The 18459-nt window shown below is 39.6% G+C and overlaps 1 non-coding gene across 1 annotated transcript; it reads left to right on the plus strand.

Moving 5' to 3' along the window:
• The first annotated feature begins 15389 nt into the window (after positions 1–15389).
• Positions 15390–15496, plus strand: LOC116635356. Its single transcript, XR_004300145.1, has one exon. It is a non-coding gene; the product is annotated as a U6 spliceosomal RNA (small nuclear RNA).
• Positions 15497–18459: the final 2963 nt, after the last annotated feature.

Genomic DNA, 18459 nt, shown 5'->3' on the forward strand with positions numbered 1-18459 from the left:
AAGATGGACAAAAGTTGATGCTTCTGGGAGAAAAAAGCCAATTTTAGGAACCTAGAATTTGGGGGTCATGGCTAGCTGATTCAGGGAACAGGAGAGCAGCCTTTAGCCTGAAGCATGTTGGGAGTCACTTAGAGGGTCCTTGAAGAAAATTCTGTGTACTTGTGAAGGGAGCCAATATGGGAAGGAGCTCTTTATGTTCCTTTTCTGCATGGAAAAAATTATAAAAATAACAACAGCAGACTTGCTGAGAAACGATCACTGTAGGCTTGCTCCAATGTGGGTCTGGGATTTAGGTTTATACTACCTCTGCCTCCGTAATCGCCAGACCTAGAAGTTAAAAGGGTTTCCATGCTGGTGGTTCCATGTGATACCCAGCCAAAGCAAATGCAGATTCTTTCTGAATTTTGAATAAGAATAGAAATACTAATTGTAGATTTTATTGAGCATACATGTTATATTTTAAGAGTAATGACTTAAAAAATTAATGACTTAAAAAATAATTTCTTAACTAGTAGAAGGGAATAAATGGATTTTTTTAAAAAATGCATTACTATACCATAGGAAGAGTACAATATTATCTTTATAAAATATGCAGACTAAAATACATTTGTTATGTTAATTCTGGTTATCTCTGAATTCATGCAATTTAGTGGTTAAGAAGATGGACTCTAGGGGTGCCTGGGTGGCTCAGTCGTTAAGCGTCTGCCTTCGGCTCAGGTCATGATCCCAGGGTCCTGGGACCGAGCCCCGCATTGGGCTCCCTGCTCTGCAGGAAGCCTGCTTCTCCCTCTTCTACTCCCCCTGCTTGTGTTCCCTCTCTCGCTGTGTCTCTCTCTGTCAAATAAATAAATAAAATCTTTAAAAAAAAAAAAAAGAAGATGGACTCTAGAATCAGGTAGCCTAGGTTCAAATCCTACCCCCAGTACTTATAAGCTATGTGATCTCAAAAAAGTCATATATCTTCCCTGTTCCTTAGCTTTCTCATCTGTAAATTAGAGGTTATAACAGTGTATATCTTATAGAGGATTCAATGAGTTAATAAATGTGAAATTCTTTTTTTTTTTTTTAAGATTTATTTATTTATTTTAGAGAGAAAGAGAGAACATGCGTGCGTGAAGGGGGAAGGGGCAGAAGGAGAGAATCTTCAAGCAGACCCCCCCCTGAGCACAGAGCCTGACCTGGGGCTTAATCTCATGACCTTGAGATCAGGACCTGAGGCTAAACTAAGAGTCAGAGGCTCAACTGACTGAGCCACCCAGGCGCCCCTAACTGTAAAATTCTTAGAACAAAAAGCGATATAGAGTAAGTACGTACAATGTTACTAAGATTTATGTTTAAAAAAAGAAAAAAAGAATATTTTTATTTGCTTGTCTACATACAATATATCTGTGGAAGATTCACAAATTCTCTAATAAGCATGGTTGTCTGTGAGGAATAGAGGGAGACAGACTTACCACTGTAAACCTTTTAGAGAACAGTTTCAAGTTTAATTGGGAAAGACATATGTCTGCAGTAACTAAACTCACGGTACATTATTTAACTTCATCTAAGGTTAAATACTTTAGTGAGGAACCTTAGAAATGCCTTTCGAGTACGGTCAAGTATGAGCTGTCAGAACCATTCCATAGGCTAAGGATATAGGCTAAGCTTTGTTAAGTCTGCGAATACTGTTCATCCCAATGCAATGGAACTAGGTAAGCAATTTAGTAAACGAAAGCACTGGGGGAAAATAGCCCAAAACATACTTGGAGGGATAAGCATGGTCAAACATTATGTAGGCATGTTGTGGGGTTTGCATTTTATCAAACATGTTGAGAAATCTTTGAAAGGTTTTAGGCTGGAAAATGACATGAGTCCATTTACATTTTAAGTAGAACTTTGTCCCTGCTTTGTGATAACCAAATGGACAAAAACTGCACTGGAGACTATTGCAGTAGTCCAGACCAGAGGGATGGTGACTAGGACTAGGCTGGTGGCCGTGTAAATGGAGGGAAGTGGCCAGAGTCCAGCTGTAATATAAAATAAAATACTTTGGTTTGGCAATAGATCTGAGGTGAGATATGAAGGGAAGAGAAGTGTTAGAGCTGGTCTGTAAATTTCTGGCTTGAGCTTCAGGGTAGATGATAGCTTTTAATGAGATGGGGGGATAAGAAAAAAGGTTATTTTTCTTATCACGATCCTAATAACTGAGAAAAATGGATGCTTTAACTAGAGGATGTTTCTGTCTTCTTAAACCAAACAAAAGCATCATCTTCAGTATAAAAGTTTTCATATACTTGGAAAACAATGTTAAGTAGCAGATGTGAACATGTGAGATCAAGACAGCCGAGCGCAAGCTAAATGGCTTTCTATGAAAACATGAGAAATTGAGGGGAGACAGCTCTGCATGGGGTGCGGGGAGATTGAGAGGCCCTCAGCCTTTGTGGGAATAGTAGCTGAAGACCACATCATAATGCCCCTAGCTAGTGGAGCGTGAGCTACTCTAGCTGTGTCCTGCCAAGCCAAGGAGCCATCAAAGAGGTCAGTTCTCAAGTTTAAGTAGTCCAGGCCATACTATCATCTTGGTCAAATGAAAATGGATCTTGAAAAGGAGTCTTCATCTTAAGAAAGAGATAAGAGAACTTTTCCACCCCCATTTGATTCTTGAATACCTTTTTTTGAAATCATACCAATATTCAGCAGTACCACTGTTGGGAAATTCTTCTTTAATCCACTTAGTCTCTGAATTATGTTTTAATTAAACCACTGTCTCCATCCTGACCTTAAGAAAGCTAGAAAACAGTCAGGAGTCATAATCTTTGTGGAAATAATTTTAAGTTAACACTTGTAAAGTCTAGTGGAACCCAGAGGTCAGATCTCCCCATATGATCTGTTTTTCCTCTTTATGATGCTTGTCTCTGTTTTTCCTCTTTATGATTCTTGACCACCCCAAACTCAACACTAGTTGCATTCCCTAAAGGGAATTCACTCATATTAAAAGCATTAGTGAGCAGTGCAGATTTTGTTGAAGACTTTTGAGTGGGCAGTTGTTGTACTGCCCTTAATCAGTACGGGCCCTAATCACACACCACAGAGCAAACTAATTAAAAAATTCTCATTAGACATGCTATCCTAAGTCCCTTCTTCCCTCACCGTCTCCCCGGGGAGTTCTCCCTGGCCTTTCCCTTGCGGGGTGCTCCATTTCTCAGTGCTCCCCACCAAACCTCAATACCTCCCCCATTTTATTGGGCTTTTCTCTCTGAAGTGTAAACTACAACCTACCACAGTTGTTCAATAATAAGCCCGCAAGGAGTGGAAGACTTTACCTTTTTCTCTCACAATTTTTGAAGTTCTTGGGTTTTGCTTGGCTTAGCTAAATTCAGTACACATGGCATCCTTCCAACTTTGCAGCCAGAGGTACTATTTTTTAAAAACCGATTCCTCTAGTACCAGCACCAGGAAAACAGGAAGGTTCCATTAATTGTACGTGGTGCACCTACCTGGGCTCTTCGAGGAGGCAGTTCCCATGACAGTAAGTTGAGGCCAAGCCACAGAGGACCACGAGGACTCAAAGGATGAGAGCCAGAAGAGATTACGGATGTTCATTCATTGATGATCAAAGCCAGAGATGGGGCGAATAAAAAGACAACAGGCCCACAAATGAATGTGCAGGACTCCAGGTTCCAGACATGGTCACCCATTTGTCCTGTGTATTATTAGCATTTACTGTAGGGTGGATATGAACATGAAAGAGCTAAAATACCATCCAGTCTTTCTCCCACCTGAACCACAGAATACAAACATATTTAGGGCAGCTATTTCCCTAAGTCTCCCAACAATGGTACATAATTAGTACCATTCTAGATGCAAAGGAAAGAAGTTAATTCATGGCATGCAAAGGATGTGTTAAGTCAGTGGTTTCCAACACTAGTCAGTATCAACTACCCCCCAAGGGCTTGTTAAGACACAGATTGCTGGAGCCCACCATCATAGTTTCTGATCCAGCTGATATATTGTGGAGCCTAAAGAAAACGTGCATTTCCCACAAGCTTCCAAGCATCACTGTGCTACTCATCTGGGACCACAGTAGGAGAACTACCACCTTAAGACAATAGGGAATAATTCCCTTGGAGAATTCTGGTTGCTAAAGGCCGAACTGGACTAAATCATGTGTAGTTTCTCTTCCATGCATATCAGTGTTCTGACTCATGATTTCAGTGCCATCCCTTCTATACCAAAGGTTCTGACTATGACATTTAGAAGCCATTATGAAATTTTAAGCAGAACTTAGCAATATGTAGACCTTGCCCTTGAAACTGATTTTTAATTCTTTCCTACAAAGTGCATTTATCAAACTTAACACCATAATAGCAGAATAGATGGTCCATAACTGAACACAAAGTGGCTCTGAAATATAACCGAACTGTGGATATTATACCACACCAGTATACTGATTAGCCAATCAATTTTAATTAACCTCCAGTAATGTACTTGGGACACATGACGTGTCACAGCGCAAATGCATAGGACACCTTTTCTACCACAATCCAGTAGGAAAAAGAGATGAGGAGTATACAAATAGCTCCAACAGTGGAGTAGCATTTTAATGGCACTAACCAAAAAGGCTATATGAGTTTGTAAGGGCAAATACAAACTCATAAAAATTGTTTTAAGTCTCTCTAGTATATAAAAAAAAAGGAAGAGATTTCCCACTTCCCTTTTCTTAGAGCATTTACTTTAGAAAATTTGTATTTCTAAATTCTTTTTCTGCCTCTTTGCGACATGTATAAATCTTTAAAAAAGCTAAATAAGCCTCTTGACAGTTTTACAACCCAGAAATGTTTTTCTCGAGGATTTGGGAGCCGTCTCTTTAAAAGATGCCTGGGTGGCTCAGTCAAACATCTGCCTTCGGCTCAGGTCATGATCCAGGGTCCTGGGATAGAGTCCCACATCGGGCTCCCTGCTCAGTGGGGAGCCCGTTTCTCCCTCTGCCTGCCGCTCCCCCTGCTTGTGCTCACTCTCCCTCTCCCTGTCTGACAAAGAAATAAAATCTTAAAAAAATAATAAAATAAAATGTAATTGAAGAATATCTTCTATCTCCCAGTTTCCATGGTAGGGTAGGATCCTAACTTTGACAGGGCACCTGACTCCAAGTGGCAAAATTACCTCTTGTGGTAAAGATATGAAAGTTTTTTCTTTGGACCAAGGCAGTTAGCAAACACAGATAGCCAGCCAATTACCAGATGGATTCAGGATGAACTACGTGGGACAAACGGCGCTGTAAAAGGCTTCTTTCTTGAGAAGCAGTTCTTTATCTTCAGGACACGCGTGCACTGGCCCATACCTGGTTGCCTGTACAGAAGCTGAGATTTCTCTCTGTCTTTACAACCGGATAGCAGATGGCCTGGGATGCCCATCACGGTCTGGTTCAATAACCAAACGGTTTTCTTGTCTTCCTATAGTTAGTGGAGAGGAATTTCTGCACTGGCAGGAGATCTTTTTTTTTTATTCTTAATTTTATTTCCTCCAAAGTTCAGGGTACAGAAATAACATTTATGACAAGATAAAGGTCAGATGGGAGAAGGACTCCTAAGGGAGAGGCCTGGAAGATGGGGTAGGATGTTGATTGGAGAGAAGAGGGAAGAGGGCATTTCAGGCAGAGCACATGACCCCAGCAAGGGCTAAAATGGCACAACGCAAAAATGTTCAAGGAAGGGTGGGGAAATCAACTTAACTAGACTGAAGGACTGCTCACTTGAGAAACAGACTTAGAAGAGCGGGTCCTGAGTACAATGCCAAAGCATCTGTCTTGTCTCAGAGCTTGTAATCAGAGCATACAGGATTAACAGGACTCCCCCAAAACAACCAAGTCTCAAGTGAAGATAAACAACTCAACACAAACTTCATCAAAGAAATCAAAGAAAATTATTTTTCAGTGGGAATGGCCCAGTCTTGGAATTTCATTTAGAAAGCTAAAGAATCTTTAAGGTCCCATTTATCGGTGTTTTAATCCCAATAATTTAGTCAAGAAATTTTTACATAATATCCACTTTGTGTTAGGTACTGAGCTAAGCACTGAAGAGATGGAAATAAATAAAAGAGAAATGGGTTCTGCATTCAGAGAGCTTATAGACTATTGGGTAGGTACTAATGTAATACTTAGATTTATTAACCTCTTTGCTGTTAGGCCTTGTGCTAGGCACCTAACCCGACTCCCGACTCCTTGTTTTGGGGGTCCTTTGGGATCGGGACCCTGGATCATGACCTGAGCCAAAGGCAGATGTTTAGCTGGTATAGCCATTCATAGATGTGGAAACAGCCTCAGAGAGTTTAAACTGCTCACGCTTATGTAGTCTGAAATGCAAGGTATGATTACAAATGCACTTCTTTTGAGTTCAGAAGGCCAAGCGCTTTGTAGGGCAGCAAGTGCTAAAAGCACACATTCCTGCCTTGTTCCCAACCTCAGCAGGCAACAAGTCAGTCCTTTATTAGGCATATCAGCTATAGGTTTCTTGTAGATGCCCTTTATCAATTTGAGGAAGTTCCCTACTATTTCTAGTTCACTGAAAGTTGGTATCATTAAAGGATGTTGAATTTGGGGCACCTGGGTGGCTCACTTGGTTAAGTGTCTGCCTTCAGCTCAGGTCATGATCCCAGAGTCCTGGGATCCAGCCCCACATGGGGCTCCTTGCTCAGTGGGGAGTCTGTTTCTCCCTCTCCCTCTCCCTCTGCCACACTCCCTTGTGCTCTCTCACTCTCTGTGAAATAAATAAAAAATAAAATCTTTAAAAAAAAAGGGATGTTGAATTTTGTCAAATGCTTCTTCATCATCTGTTAAAATGATCAGATGATTTTTTAGTGTATTCTGTTAATACAGTGATTTACATTGATTCATTGCAAATGTTAAATGAACCTTACATTCCTAGGATAAACTCTAATTAGTCATGATATATCTTCCTTCTTGTTGGATTCCATTTGCTTTTTATTTTTTACTAAAGTATAATTGACATAGGAGATTATATTTGTTTCAGGTATACCATATAATGATTCAATATTTGTATATATTACAAAATGATCACCACAATAAGCACATACATAGTCGCAAAAAATTATTTTTCTTGTGATGAGAACTTTTTTAAAATTTTTTTATTGTTATGTTAATCATCATACATTACATCATTAGTTTTTGATGTAGTGTTCCATGATTCATTGTTTGTGCATAACACCCAGTGCTCCACGAAGAACATGCCCTCTTTAATACCCATCACCAGGCTAACCCATCCTCCCACCCCCTCCCCACTAGAACCCTCGGTTTGTTTTCCAGAGTCCATCGTCTCTCATGGTTCGTCTCCCCCTCCGATTTCCCCCCCTTCATTCTTCCCCTCCTGCTATCTTCTCTCTTTTTTTTTTCTTAACATATATTGCATTATTTGTTTCAGAGGTACAGATCTGTGATTCAACAGTCTTGCACAATTCACAGCGCTCACCATAGCACATACCCTCCCCAGTGTCTATCACCCAGCCACCCCATCCCTCCCACCCCACCCCCCTCCAGCAACCCTCAGTTTGTTTCCTGAGATTAAGAATTCCTCATATCAGTGAGGTGATAGGATACATGTCTTTCTCTGATTGACTTATTTCGCTCAGCATAACACCCTCCAGTTCCATCCACGTCATTGCAAATGGCAAGATCTCATTCCTTTTGATGGCTGCATAATATTCCATTGTATATATATACCACCTCTTCTTTATCTATTCATCTGTCAATGGACATCTTGGCTCTTTCCACAGTTTAGCTATTGTGGACATGCTACTATAAACATCGGGGCGCATGTACCCCTTCAGATCCCTACATTTGTATTTTTGGAGTAAATACCCAGTAGTGCAATTGCTGGATTGTATGGTAGCTCTATTCTCAACTTTTTGTGGAACCTCCATACTGTTTTCCAGAGTGGATGCTTGCATTCCCACCAACAGTGTAGGAGGGTACCCCTTTCTCCGCATCCTCGCCAACATGTGTCATCTCCTGACTTGTTAATTTTAGCCATTCTGACTAGTGTAAGGTGGTATCTCATTGAGGTTTTGATTTGGATTTCCCTGATGCCGAGCGATGTTGAGCACTTTTTCATGTGTCTGTTGGCCATTTGGATGTCTTCTTTGGAAAAATGTCTGTTCATGTCTTCTGCCCATTTCTTGATTGGATCATTTGTTCTATGGGTGTTGAGTTTGATAAGTTCTTTATAGATTTTGGATACTAGCCCTTTATCTGATATGTCATTTGCAAATATCTTCTCCCATTCTGTCGGTTGTCTTTTGGTTTTGTTGACTGTTTCTTTTGCTGTGCAAAAGCCTTTTATCTTGATGAAGTCCCAATAGTTCATTTTTGCCCTTGCTTCCCTTGCCTTTGGCGTTGTTTCTAGGAAGAAGTTGCTGTGACTGAGGTCGAAGAGGTTGCTGCCTGTGTTCTCCTCTAGGATTTTGATGGACTCTTGTCTCACATTGAGGTCTTTCAACCATTTGGAGTCTATTTTTGTGTGTGCTGTAAGGAAATGGTCCAGTTTCATTCTTCTGCATGTGGCTGTCCAATTTTCCCAACACCATTTGTTGAAGAGACTGTCTTTTTTCCATTGGACATTCTTTCCTGCTTTGTCAAAGATGAGTTGACCATAGAGTTGAGGGTCCATTTCTGGGCTCCCTATTCTGTTCCATTGATCCATGTGTCTGTTTTTGTGCCAGTACGATACTGTCTTGATGATGACAGCTTTGTAATAGAGCTGGAAATCCGGAATTGTGATGCCGCCAGCTTTGCTTTTCTTTTTCAACATTCCTCTGGCTATTCAGGGTCTTTTCTGGTTCCATACAAATTTTAGGATTATTTGTTCCATTTCTTTGAAAAAAGTGGATGGTATTTTGATGGGGATTGCATTGAATGTGTAGATTGCTCTAGGTAGCATTGACATCTTCACAATATTTGTTCTTCCAATCCATGAGCATGGAACGTTTTTCCATTTCTTTGTGTCTTCCTCAATTTCTTTCATGAGTATTTTATAGTTTTCTGAGTACAGATTCTTTGCCTCTTTGGTTAGATTTATTCCTAGGTATCTTATGGTTTTGGGTGCAATTATAAATGGGATCTACTCCTTAATTTCTCTTTCTTCTGTCTTGTTGTTGGTGTATAGGAATGCCACTGATTTCTGTGCATTGATTTTATATCCTGCCACTTGACTGAATTCCTGTATGAGTTCTAGCAGTTTTGGGGTGGAGTCTTTTGGGTTTTCCACATAAAGTATCATATCATCTGCAAAGAGTGAGAGTTTGACTTCTTCTTTGCCGATTTGGATGCCTTTGATTTCTTTTTGTTGTCTGATTGCTGTGGCTAGGACTTCCAATACTATGTTGAATAGCAGTGGTGATAGTGGACATCCCTGCCGCGTTCCTGACCTTAGGGGGAAAGCTCTCAGTTTTTCCCCATTGAGAATGATATTTGCTGTTGGTTTTTCATAGATGGCTTTTATGATATTGAGGTATGTATCCTCTATCCCTATACTCTGAAAAGTTTTGATCAAGAAAGGATGCTGTACTTTGTCAAATGCTTTTTCTGCATCTATTGAGAGGATCATATGATCCTTGTTCTTTCTTTTGTTAAAGTATTGTATCACATTGATTGATTTGCGGATGTTGAACCAAATTTGCAGCCCAGGGATAAATCCCACTTGGTCGTGGTGAATAATCCTTTTAATGTACTGTTGGATCCTATTGGCTAGTATTTTAGTGAGAATTTTTGCAACCATGTTCATCAAGGATATTGGTCTATAATTCTCCTTTTTGATGGGGTCTTTGTCTGGTTTGGGGATCAAGGTAATGGTGGCCTCATAAAACGAGTTTGGAAGTTTTCCTTCCATTTCTACTTTTTGGAACAGTTTCAGAAGAATGGGTATTAATTCTTTGTGAAACGTTTGGTAGAATTCCCCTGGGAAGCCATCTGGCCCTGGGCTTTTGTGTTTTGGGAGATTTTTGATGACTGCTTCAATTTCCTTAGTGGTTATAGGTCTGTTCAGGTTTTCTATTTCTTCCTGGTTCAGTTTTGGTAGTGGATACATCTCTAGGAATGCATCCATTTCTTCCAGATTATCTGATTTGCTAGCATAGAATTGCTCATAATATGTTCTTATAATTGTTTGTATTTCTTTGGTGTTGGTTGTGATCTTTCCTCTTTCATTCATGATTTTGTTGATTTGGGTCATTTCTCTTTTCTTTTTGATAAGTCTGGCCAGGAGTTTATCAATCTTGTTAAATCTTTCAAAGAACCAGCTCCTAGTTTCATTGATCTGTTCTACTGTTCTTTTGGGTTCTATTTCATTTCTGCTCTGATCTTTATTATTTCTGTTCTCCTGCTGGGTTTAGGCTTTATTTGCTGTTCTTTCTCCAGCTCCTTTAGGTGTAGGGCTAGCTTGTGTACTTGAGACCTTTCTTGTTTCTTGAGAAAGGCTTGTATTGCTATATACTTTCCTCTTAGGACTGCCTTTGCTGCATCCCAAAGATTTTGAACAGTTGTGTTTTCATTTCATTGGTTTCCATGAATTTTTTTAATTCTTCTTTTAATTTCCTGGTTGACCCATTCATTCTTCAGTAGGATGCTCTTTAGCCTCCATGTATTTGAGTTCTTTCTGACTTTCCTCTTGTGATTGAGTTCTAGTTTCAAAGCATTGTGGTCTGAAAATAGGCAGGGAATGATCCCATCTTTTGGTACCGGTTGAGACCTGATTTGTGACCTAGGATGGGATCTATTCTGGAGAATGTTCCATGGGCACTAGAGAAGAATGTGTATCCCGTTGCTTTGGGATGGAATGTTCTGAATATGTCTGTGAAGTCCATTTGGTCCAGTGTGTCATTTAAAGTCTTTATTTCCTTGTTGATCTTTTGCTTAGATGATCTGTCCATTTCAGTGAGGGGGGTGTTAAAGTCCCCCACTATTATTGTATTGTTGTCAATGTGTTTCTTTGCTTTTGTTATTAATTGGCTTATATAATTGGCTGCTCCCATGTTAGGGGCATAGATATTTACAATTGTTAGGTTTTCTTGTTGGATAGACCCTTTAAGTAGGATATAGTGTCCTTCCTCATCTCTTATTACAGTCTTTGGTTTAAAATCTAATTTGTCTGATACAAGGATTGCCACCCCAGCTTTCTTTTGGTATCCATTAGCATGGTAAATGGTTTTCCACCCCCTCACTTTCAATCTGGGGGTGTCTTTGGGTCTAAAATGAGTCTCTTGCAGACAGCATATCGATGGGTCTTGTTTTCTCATCCAATCTGATAGCCTGTGTCTTTTGATTGGGGCATTTAGCCCATTTACATTCAGGGTAACTATTGAAAGATATGAATTTAGTGCCATTGTATTGCCTGTAAGGTGACTGTTACTGTATATTGTCTGTGTTCCTTTCTGGTCTATGTTGCTTTTAGGCTCTCTCTTTGCTTAGAGGACCCCCTTTCAATATTTCTTTTTTTTTTTTTTTTAAAGATTTTATTTATTTACTTGGGACAGAATGAGAGAAAGAGAGAGCACACGAGAGGGGGGAGGGTCAGAGGGAGAAGCAGGCTCCCTGCCGAGCAGGGAGCCCAATGCAGGACTTGATCCAGGGACTCCAGGATCATGACCTGAGCCGAAGGCAGTCGCTTAACCAACTGAGCCACCCAGGCGCCCCACAATATTTCTTGTAGGGCTGGTTTCGTGTTTGCAAATTCCTTTAGTTTTTGTTTGTCCTGGAAGCTTTTTATCTCTCCTTCTATTTTCAATGACAGCCTAGCTGGATATAGCATTCCTGGCTGCATATTTTTCTCATTTAGTGCTCTGAATATATCATGCCAGTCCTTTCTGGCCTGCCAGGTCTCTGTGGATAGGTCTGTTGCCAATCTAAAGTTTCTACCATTGTAGGTTACAGATCTCTTCTCCCAAGCTGCTTTCAGGATTTTCTCTTTGTCTCTGAGACTCGTAAGTTTTACTATTAGATGTCGGGGTGTTGACCTATTTTTATTGATTTTGAGAGGGGTTCTCTGTGCCTCCTGGATTTTGATGCCTGTTTCCTTCCCCAAATTAGGGAAGTTCTCTGCTATAATTTGCTCCAATATACCTTCTGCCCCTCTCTCTCTTTCTTCTTCTTCTGGGATCCCAATTATTCTAATGTTGTTTCGTCTTATGATATCGCTTATCTCTCGAATTCTGCCCTCGTGATCCAGTAGTTGTTTATCTCTCTTTTTCTCAGCTTCTTTATTTTCCATCATTTGGTCTTCTATCTCACTGATTCTCTCTTCTGCCTCATTTATCCTAGCAGTTAGAGCCCCCATTTTTTATTGCACCTCATTAATAGCCTTTTTGATTTTGACTTGGTTAGATTTTAGTTCTTTTACTTCTCCAGAAAGGGTTTCTCTAATAACTTCCATGCTTTTTTCAAGCCCAGCTAGTCTCTTTAAAGTGATGATTCTAAACTCTAGATCCGACATCGTACTAATGTCTTTATTGAGTAGGTCCCTGGCAGTCGGTACTACCTCTTGTTCTCTTTGTTGAGGTGATTTTTTCCATCTTGTCATTTTGTCCAGAGGAGAATAGATTAATGAGAGAACAAAATGCTAACAGGGTAACAACGTCCCCAGAAAATATACTCTAAACAAATCAGAAAAGACCTGGAGCCAGGGGAAAAGAAAGGGAAAGAAAGAAAAAAGAAAAAGATAAAAACAAACAAAAACAGAACAAAACAAAACAAAAAAACAGAATATGATCAAATATGATCAGGCTGGTACATAGATTAGTGCCACACACTAGATTTTGGGTGTATTTTGGTCTGTTGGAAGAAAGTGCCTCCCAAAATTTTAAAGAAAGAAAAACTTATATATGTACAAAAATAAGGGTTGATATGATGAAGGGATGGAATATGAGTGTAAAGATGAAAATTATAAAAAATTTTATAAAAGGAGTTGATAAGATATTGTTTGAAAAAAGAAAGAAGTGGATTTTAAAAAAAAAGAAAAAAAAAGGGAGAGAATGTGATCAGGCAGGAGGGTAGAACAAAACCATACACTAGAGATTTAGGGTATATTTTGATGTGTTAGAAGAAATTATCTCAAAATTTTAAAGAGAGAATAACTTATATATATATGCCAAAGATAAGGGTAACTACTATGAAGGGATAGAATATGACTCTAACCATGAAAAATAAAAAATTTTTTTAAAAAAGGGATTGATAAGATGTTGGTTGAAAAAGGGAAAAAGAAAAATTCAAAAAAAAAAGATAGTTTAAAAAAATTAACTTTGAAAGACTAAGGAATCATGGTAAAAAAGCCATGGATTCTATGTGCATTATTCCCCTAGCACTGGAGTTCTGCCGGTCTTATTGATCGGTAAACTTGGTCTTGGCTGGCAGTTCTTGCTGATCTTCTGGGGGAGGGGCCTGTTGCTGTGGTTCCCAAATGTCTTTGCCAGAGGCGGAATTGCCCCGCCCTTGCCCGGTCCGGGCTAAGTAATCTGCTCAGGTTTGCTCTCCAGAGCTTTTGTTCCCTGCAAGCTTTCCGTACAGCTCTGGAGGCTGAGAGTGAAAATGGCGGCCTCCCAATCTCCACCCTGGAGGAGCCGAGAACTTGGGCCCCGCTCCTCAGTGAGCTCCAGAGAAAAGCAGTCAGTCACTCCCGTCTCCCCGGTCTCTGGCTGCACTCCGTGCTCACCCGGCCTGTGACCGCGCCTTTCTATCTGGCACCCGACCCCGGGTGGAGTCTCCAAACCCAGCAGATCCCTGCGGTGCACTCCCGCACCGCTCCTCCCGGGGGAGGAAGGTGAGTCTCCCCGGATCTGCCGCTTGTTGGGTCCCTGCTGGAGGAGCAGTGGCCCGACTGTGCCGCGGATCACGGGTTATGGCAACCCCGAGCTGAGAGCCCGCGCCTCGGCTCCGTCTCTGCAGCCGGCTTCCCCCCTCCGATACCTGGGAGCTCTGCCGCACTCAGGCACCCCCGGTCTTTCTGTGACCCCGAGGGTCCTGAGACCACACTGTCCCACGCGGGTTCCACCCCCAGCTTAGCCACTGGAGCCACGTCCCTCAGGGGAGCAGACTTCTAAAAGTTCCGATTTTGTGCTCCGCGGCTCTATCACTTGCCAGAAGCGGCCAACAGGGGCCCCCTCCCCCGCCATCTATCCTCCCGAATATCGCCTCGGATTCACTTCTCCGCACGTCCAACCTTCCAGAAAGTGGTCGCTTTTCTGTTCAGAGAGTTGTTGCTGTTCTTTTCTTTGATCTCCTGTTGAGTTTGTAGGTGTTCAGAATGGTTTGATCCCTATCCAGCTGAATTCCTGGGACCAGACGAAATCCTGGTCTCCTACTCCTCCGCCATCTTGCTCCACCCCCCGTGATGAGAACTTTTAAGATCTCTCATAGCAACTTCCAGATATGCAAGATGGTATTATTAACTACAGTCACCATGCTGTAGATTATGTCCCCATGACTTACTTATTTTAGTCCTGGAAGTTGTACTTTTTGATCCCCTTTGTCCATTAGCTAATATTTTGTTAATGATTTTTATATCTATAATTATGAGAGATAATGATCTGTAGTTTTCTTGTAATTTCTTTGAATGTTTTGATATAAAAATAATTCTAGCATCTTAGAATAAGTTGTGCAGTGATCACTTCTATTTTCTGAAAAAATTTGTATAAGGTAAGGTTTTTTTCATGAAATTTTTCATAGACTTCACCATTGAAATCATTGGGACCTAGATTTGTCTCAGTGAGATAGTTTTTGATAATAAATTTGATCTTTAATACATATAATAGGGTTATTGTGATTTTCTGTTTTTTCTTTTGTTATTTTTGGTAAGTTGTATTTTCCGAGAAATTTCTCCATTTTGTCTTAAGTTTTTTTAACATGTTGGCAAAAAAAAAAAATGCTCATAATATTTTCTTATTATCCTTTTAATTTTTGAAGGATCTGTAGTTGATAATTCCTCCTCATCCTTGCTAATAGTGATTTGTGTTCTCTCCCTTTTTTTCATCAGTCTCATTATAAGTTCGGCAATTTTGTGGATCTCTTCAAAGGACCAGCTTTCAGATTTGTTAATTTTCTCTATTGTCTGTTCTCTTTCAATGACTTACTCTCTTCTCTTTATAATTTCCTTCCTTCTACTAGTTTTATTCTTACTCTGCTCTTCTTTTCCTAGTTTCTTAATGTGGGATCTTAGTCCTTGATTTTAAATCTTTCTTCTTTCCTAATATAAGTATATAAATCTATAGATTCCTTCTCAAGACTGCTTTCTCTGCTTCTTATAAGCTTTGGCATGTTGTATTCATTGTCATTCAGTTCAAAATATTTTCTAATTTCCTTTGTGATTTTGTCTTTGGCCCATGAATCATTTAGAAATATGGTATTTCATGTGCCCACTTCGGCAGCACATATACTAAAATTGGAAAAACACCAAGAAGATTAACTTGGCCCCTGCACAAGGATGACACGCAAATTCATGAAGCATTACATGTTAAAAAAAAAAAAAGAAATATGCTATTTAATTTCCAGATATTCATGGTTTTTCTGGATCTCTTTTTATTATTATTTTTAAATTTTTTATTAACATATAATGTATTATTTGTTTCAGGGGTACAGGTCTGTGATTCATCAGTCTTACACAATTCACAGTACTCACCATAGCACATACCCTCCGCAAAGTCCATCACGCAGCCACCCCATCCCTCCCACCCCCCTCCACTCCAGCAACTCTCAGTTTGTTTCCTGAGATTAAGAGTCTCTTATTGTTTGTCTCCCTCTCTGGTTTCACCTTGTTTCATTTTTCCTTCCCTTCGCCTATGATCCTCTGTCTTGTTTCTCAAATTCCTCATATCAGTGAGATCATATGATAATTGTCTTTCTCTGATTGACTTATTTTGTTTAGCATAACACCCTCTAGTTATTAATTTCACTTTAATTCTATTGTGGTCAAAGAATACACTCTGTATGATGTAAGTCCTGTTAAATTTATTGAGACTTGTTTTGTGGCCCAGCATGTGATCTGTTATCATGAATACACCATGTGCATATGTAAAGAATGCGTAGTCTACAGTTTTGGATGTAGTGTTCTATAAACATCAATCACATCAAAGGGGTCAACGGTGTTGTTCAGATATTCTGGGGCTCTCCTGAATTTTTTTGTCCAGTTGTTCTATCAAATCCTGGAAGAGGGGTGTTATTTGTAAAATACTGTAATTGTGGAATTATCTATTTCTTCCTTTCCTTCTGTCAATGTTTGCTACATGTATTTTGAGATTCTGTTGTTAAAGACATGCATACTTACAATTGTTGTGTCTTTCTGATGAACTGTTCCTTTTATCATTATGAAATATCCCTTTTGTTTCTGGTAACATTCTTGTCTTGAAGTCTATTCTATGTAATATTTAAAATAATGATTTCATTCTTCTTGTGCATACAGTTTGCATGTCGTGTCTTTTCCTTTTAATCTGTATGTGTCTTTATATTCAGAGTGTGCATCTTCAGGAAGAATATAATGTCTTGCTTTTTATCTGCTCTGTTTATATCTGTCTTATAATTAGAGTGATTATACATTAACATTTAATATAACAATTAATTTGGATTTAGGCTCTCATTGTATTATCAGTTTTTCTTGGTCTAATTTTTCTTCTTTATTTTTTAAATATTCCCACTTTCTTGCCTTCTCTTTGATTCTTTGAATATATTTAGCATTTCATTCTAACTCATCAGTTGGCTTTGGCTGAATTTCTTTTTCTAAGCAGCTACTCAAGGGATTACAAAAAACAGACCTCGCCTCGGCTCTGAGATTCTCCTCATACTATCTGGCCCACAGAAAAAACCCACTTTTTTTGGTTCCTGGCCAGAAAGACAAGGTTTCCTGCAAAGATTTAGCTGCCAGTGCTACTGTGACCATATTGCCTTTCCATGAAATATAGCCTGCTCTTAAAACAAAGCTTTAAGAGAGGAACAACAACAACAAAAAAGTTAAACACAAATACAACACTATGTAGCCACCACATGATTTAATTCCTCTCCAAAACCTGCATCCTTTTGTTCACCTTTCAGATCTCAAGGAGTTGTCTTTGTATTTCGTACAAACTGTTTCATGAGAACAGGCTGTACGAGGTTTTTAGCACCAGAGCAGAACCAGAGCTCTTTCTTTAGCCTTGGATTTATTCAATTAACTGGAATGCATAACTGAGAAATTTTCTTAAGAAAGGAAGAGTAACTATTACTTTTCGGAGTTTTTGCTGATCACAGGATATCTCTGACTTTTGAGCACCCAAAACATTTGACAAAGTATAGAATTTTTACATCATCTTATTTCCCCCTTAGAAGATGGTCAATATTATTCCATTGTCTTCTGTGATTACATATCATGGGGGAATAATCTGAAGCCTGCTTCATGTTTTTGTTTTTACACTTAACGCTCCTTTTCAACCTGGATACTTACAATTTTTTTTTACAAAATTTTTTTCTTCTCTCTTTTGGTATTAAAATTCTTGCCAGGATATTCCTACATATTGAATATTTTGTTAACTTTGTCAAGAACAAAAGAGCCTTTTCAAATTTTGAATTTAAGGTTTTATTTAGCTCTGGATGGTTTTTCCTCACTGTCAGCCAATGTCATGTCCTTGTTTTTCTCATTTAATTTATTGAAACAAAATCTCTACTCTCTCTTTCCCATCTATCATCTTCTTGATCAGTTTCTTCTCTTCAGTTTTCCCCCTCTGTATTCTGAAAGTGTTCCAGGTTTGTTTTCTAAAACATGACAGAGTTTTCAGCTTTCCACTGTCACTGCTATAAAAATACTCTATCATATTTCAGATTTTTATGCATTATTTACATAAGCCAGAACATTTTGCATTTCTACTCTCACTTTAATGTGTTCCTCAATCTTTGTGTTGTAGAGATTTTTTTTTTTTTCATCTTTTAGGAAAGAAACCAATAACTGATTTCTAAAATGTTCTTTTTTGGGGCACCTGGGTAGCTCAGTTGGTTAAGTGTCTGACTCTTCTTTTTTTAAAGATTTATTTATTTATTTGAAAAAGAGATCACAAGGGGGGTGGAGGGAGGGCCAGAGGCAGAGGTAGAGGGAGAGAAGGGAAGCAGACTCCCAGCTGAGCATGGAGCCCAGTAAAGGGCTTGATCTCAGGACCCTGAGATCATGACCTGAGCCAAAACCAAGAGTCAGAGGCTTAATGGACTAAGCCACCCAGGCACCCCTAAGCATCCTACTCATTTTTTTTAAAGATTTTGAGAGAGAGAGAGAGCACTAGCCGGGGGCGGGGGGAGGCAGGTAGACATAGGAGAAGCAGGCTCCCCACTGAGAAAGGAACTTGACATGGGGCTCAATACAAGGACTCCAGGATCATGACCTGAGTGGAAGGCAGATGCTTAACCGACTACACCACCCAGGAGCCCCAATGTCCCACTCTTGATTTCAGCCCAGGTCATAATCT

The sequence above is a fragment of the Phoca vitulina genome, unplaced genomic scaffold (assembly GCF_004348235.1).
Source record: "Phoca vitulina isolate PV1807 unplaced genomic scaffold, GSC_HSeal_1.0 scaffold10, whole genome shotgun sequence".
Taxonomy (NCBI): Eukaryota; Metazoa; Chordata; class Mammalia; order Carnivora; family Phocidae; genus Phoca; species Phoca vitulina.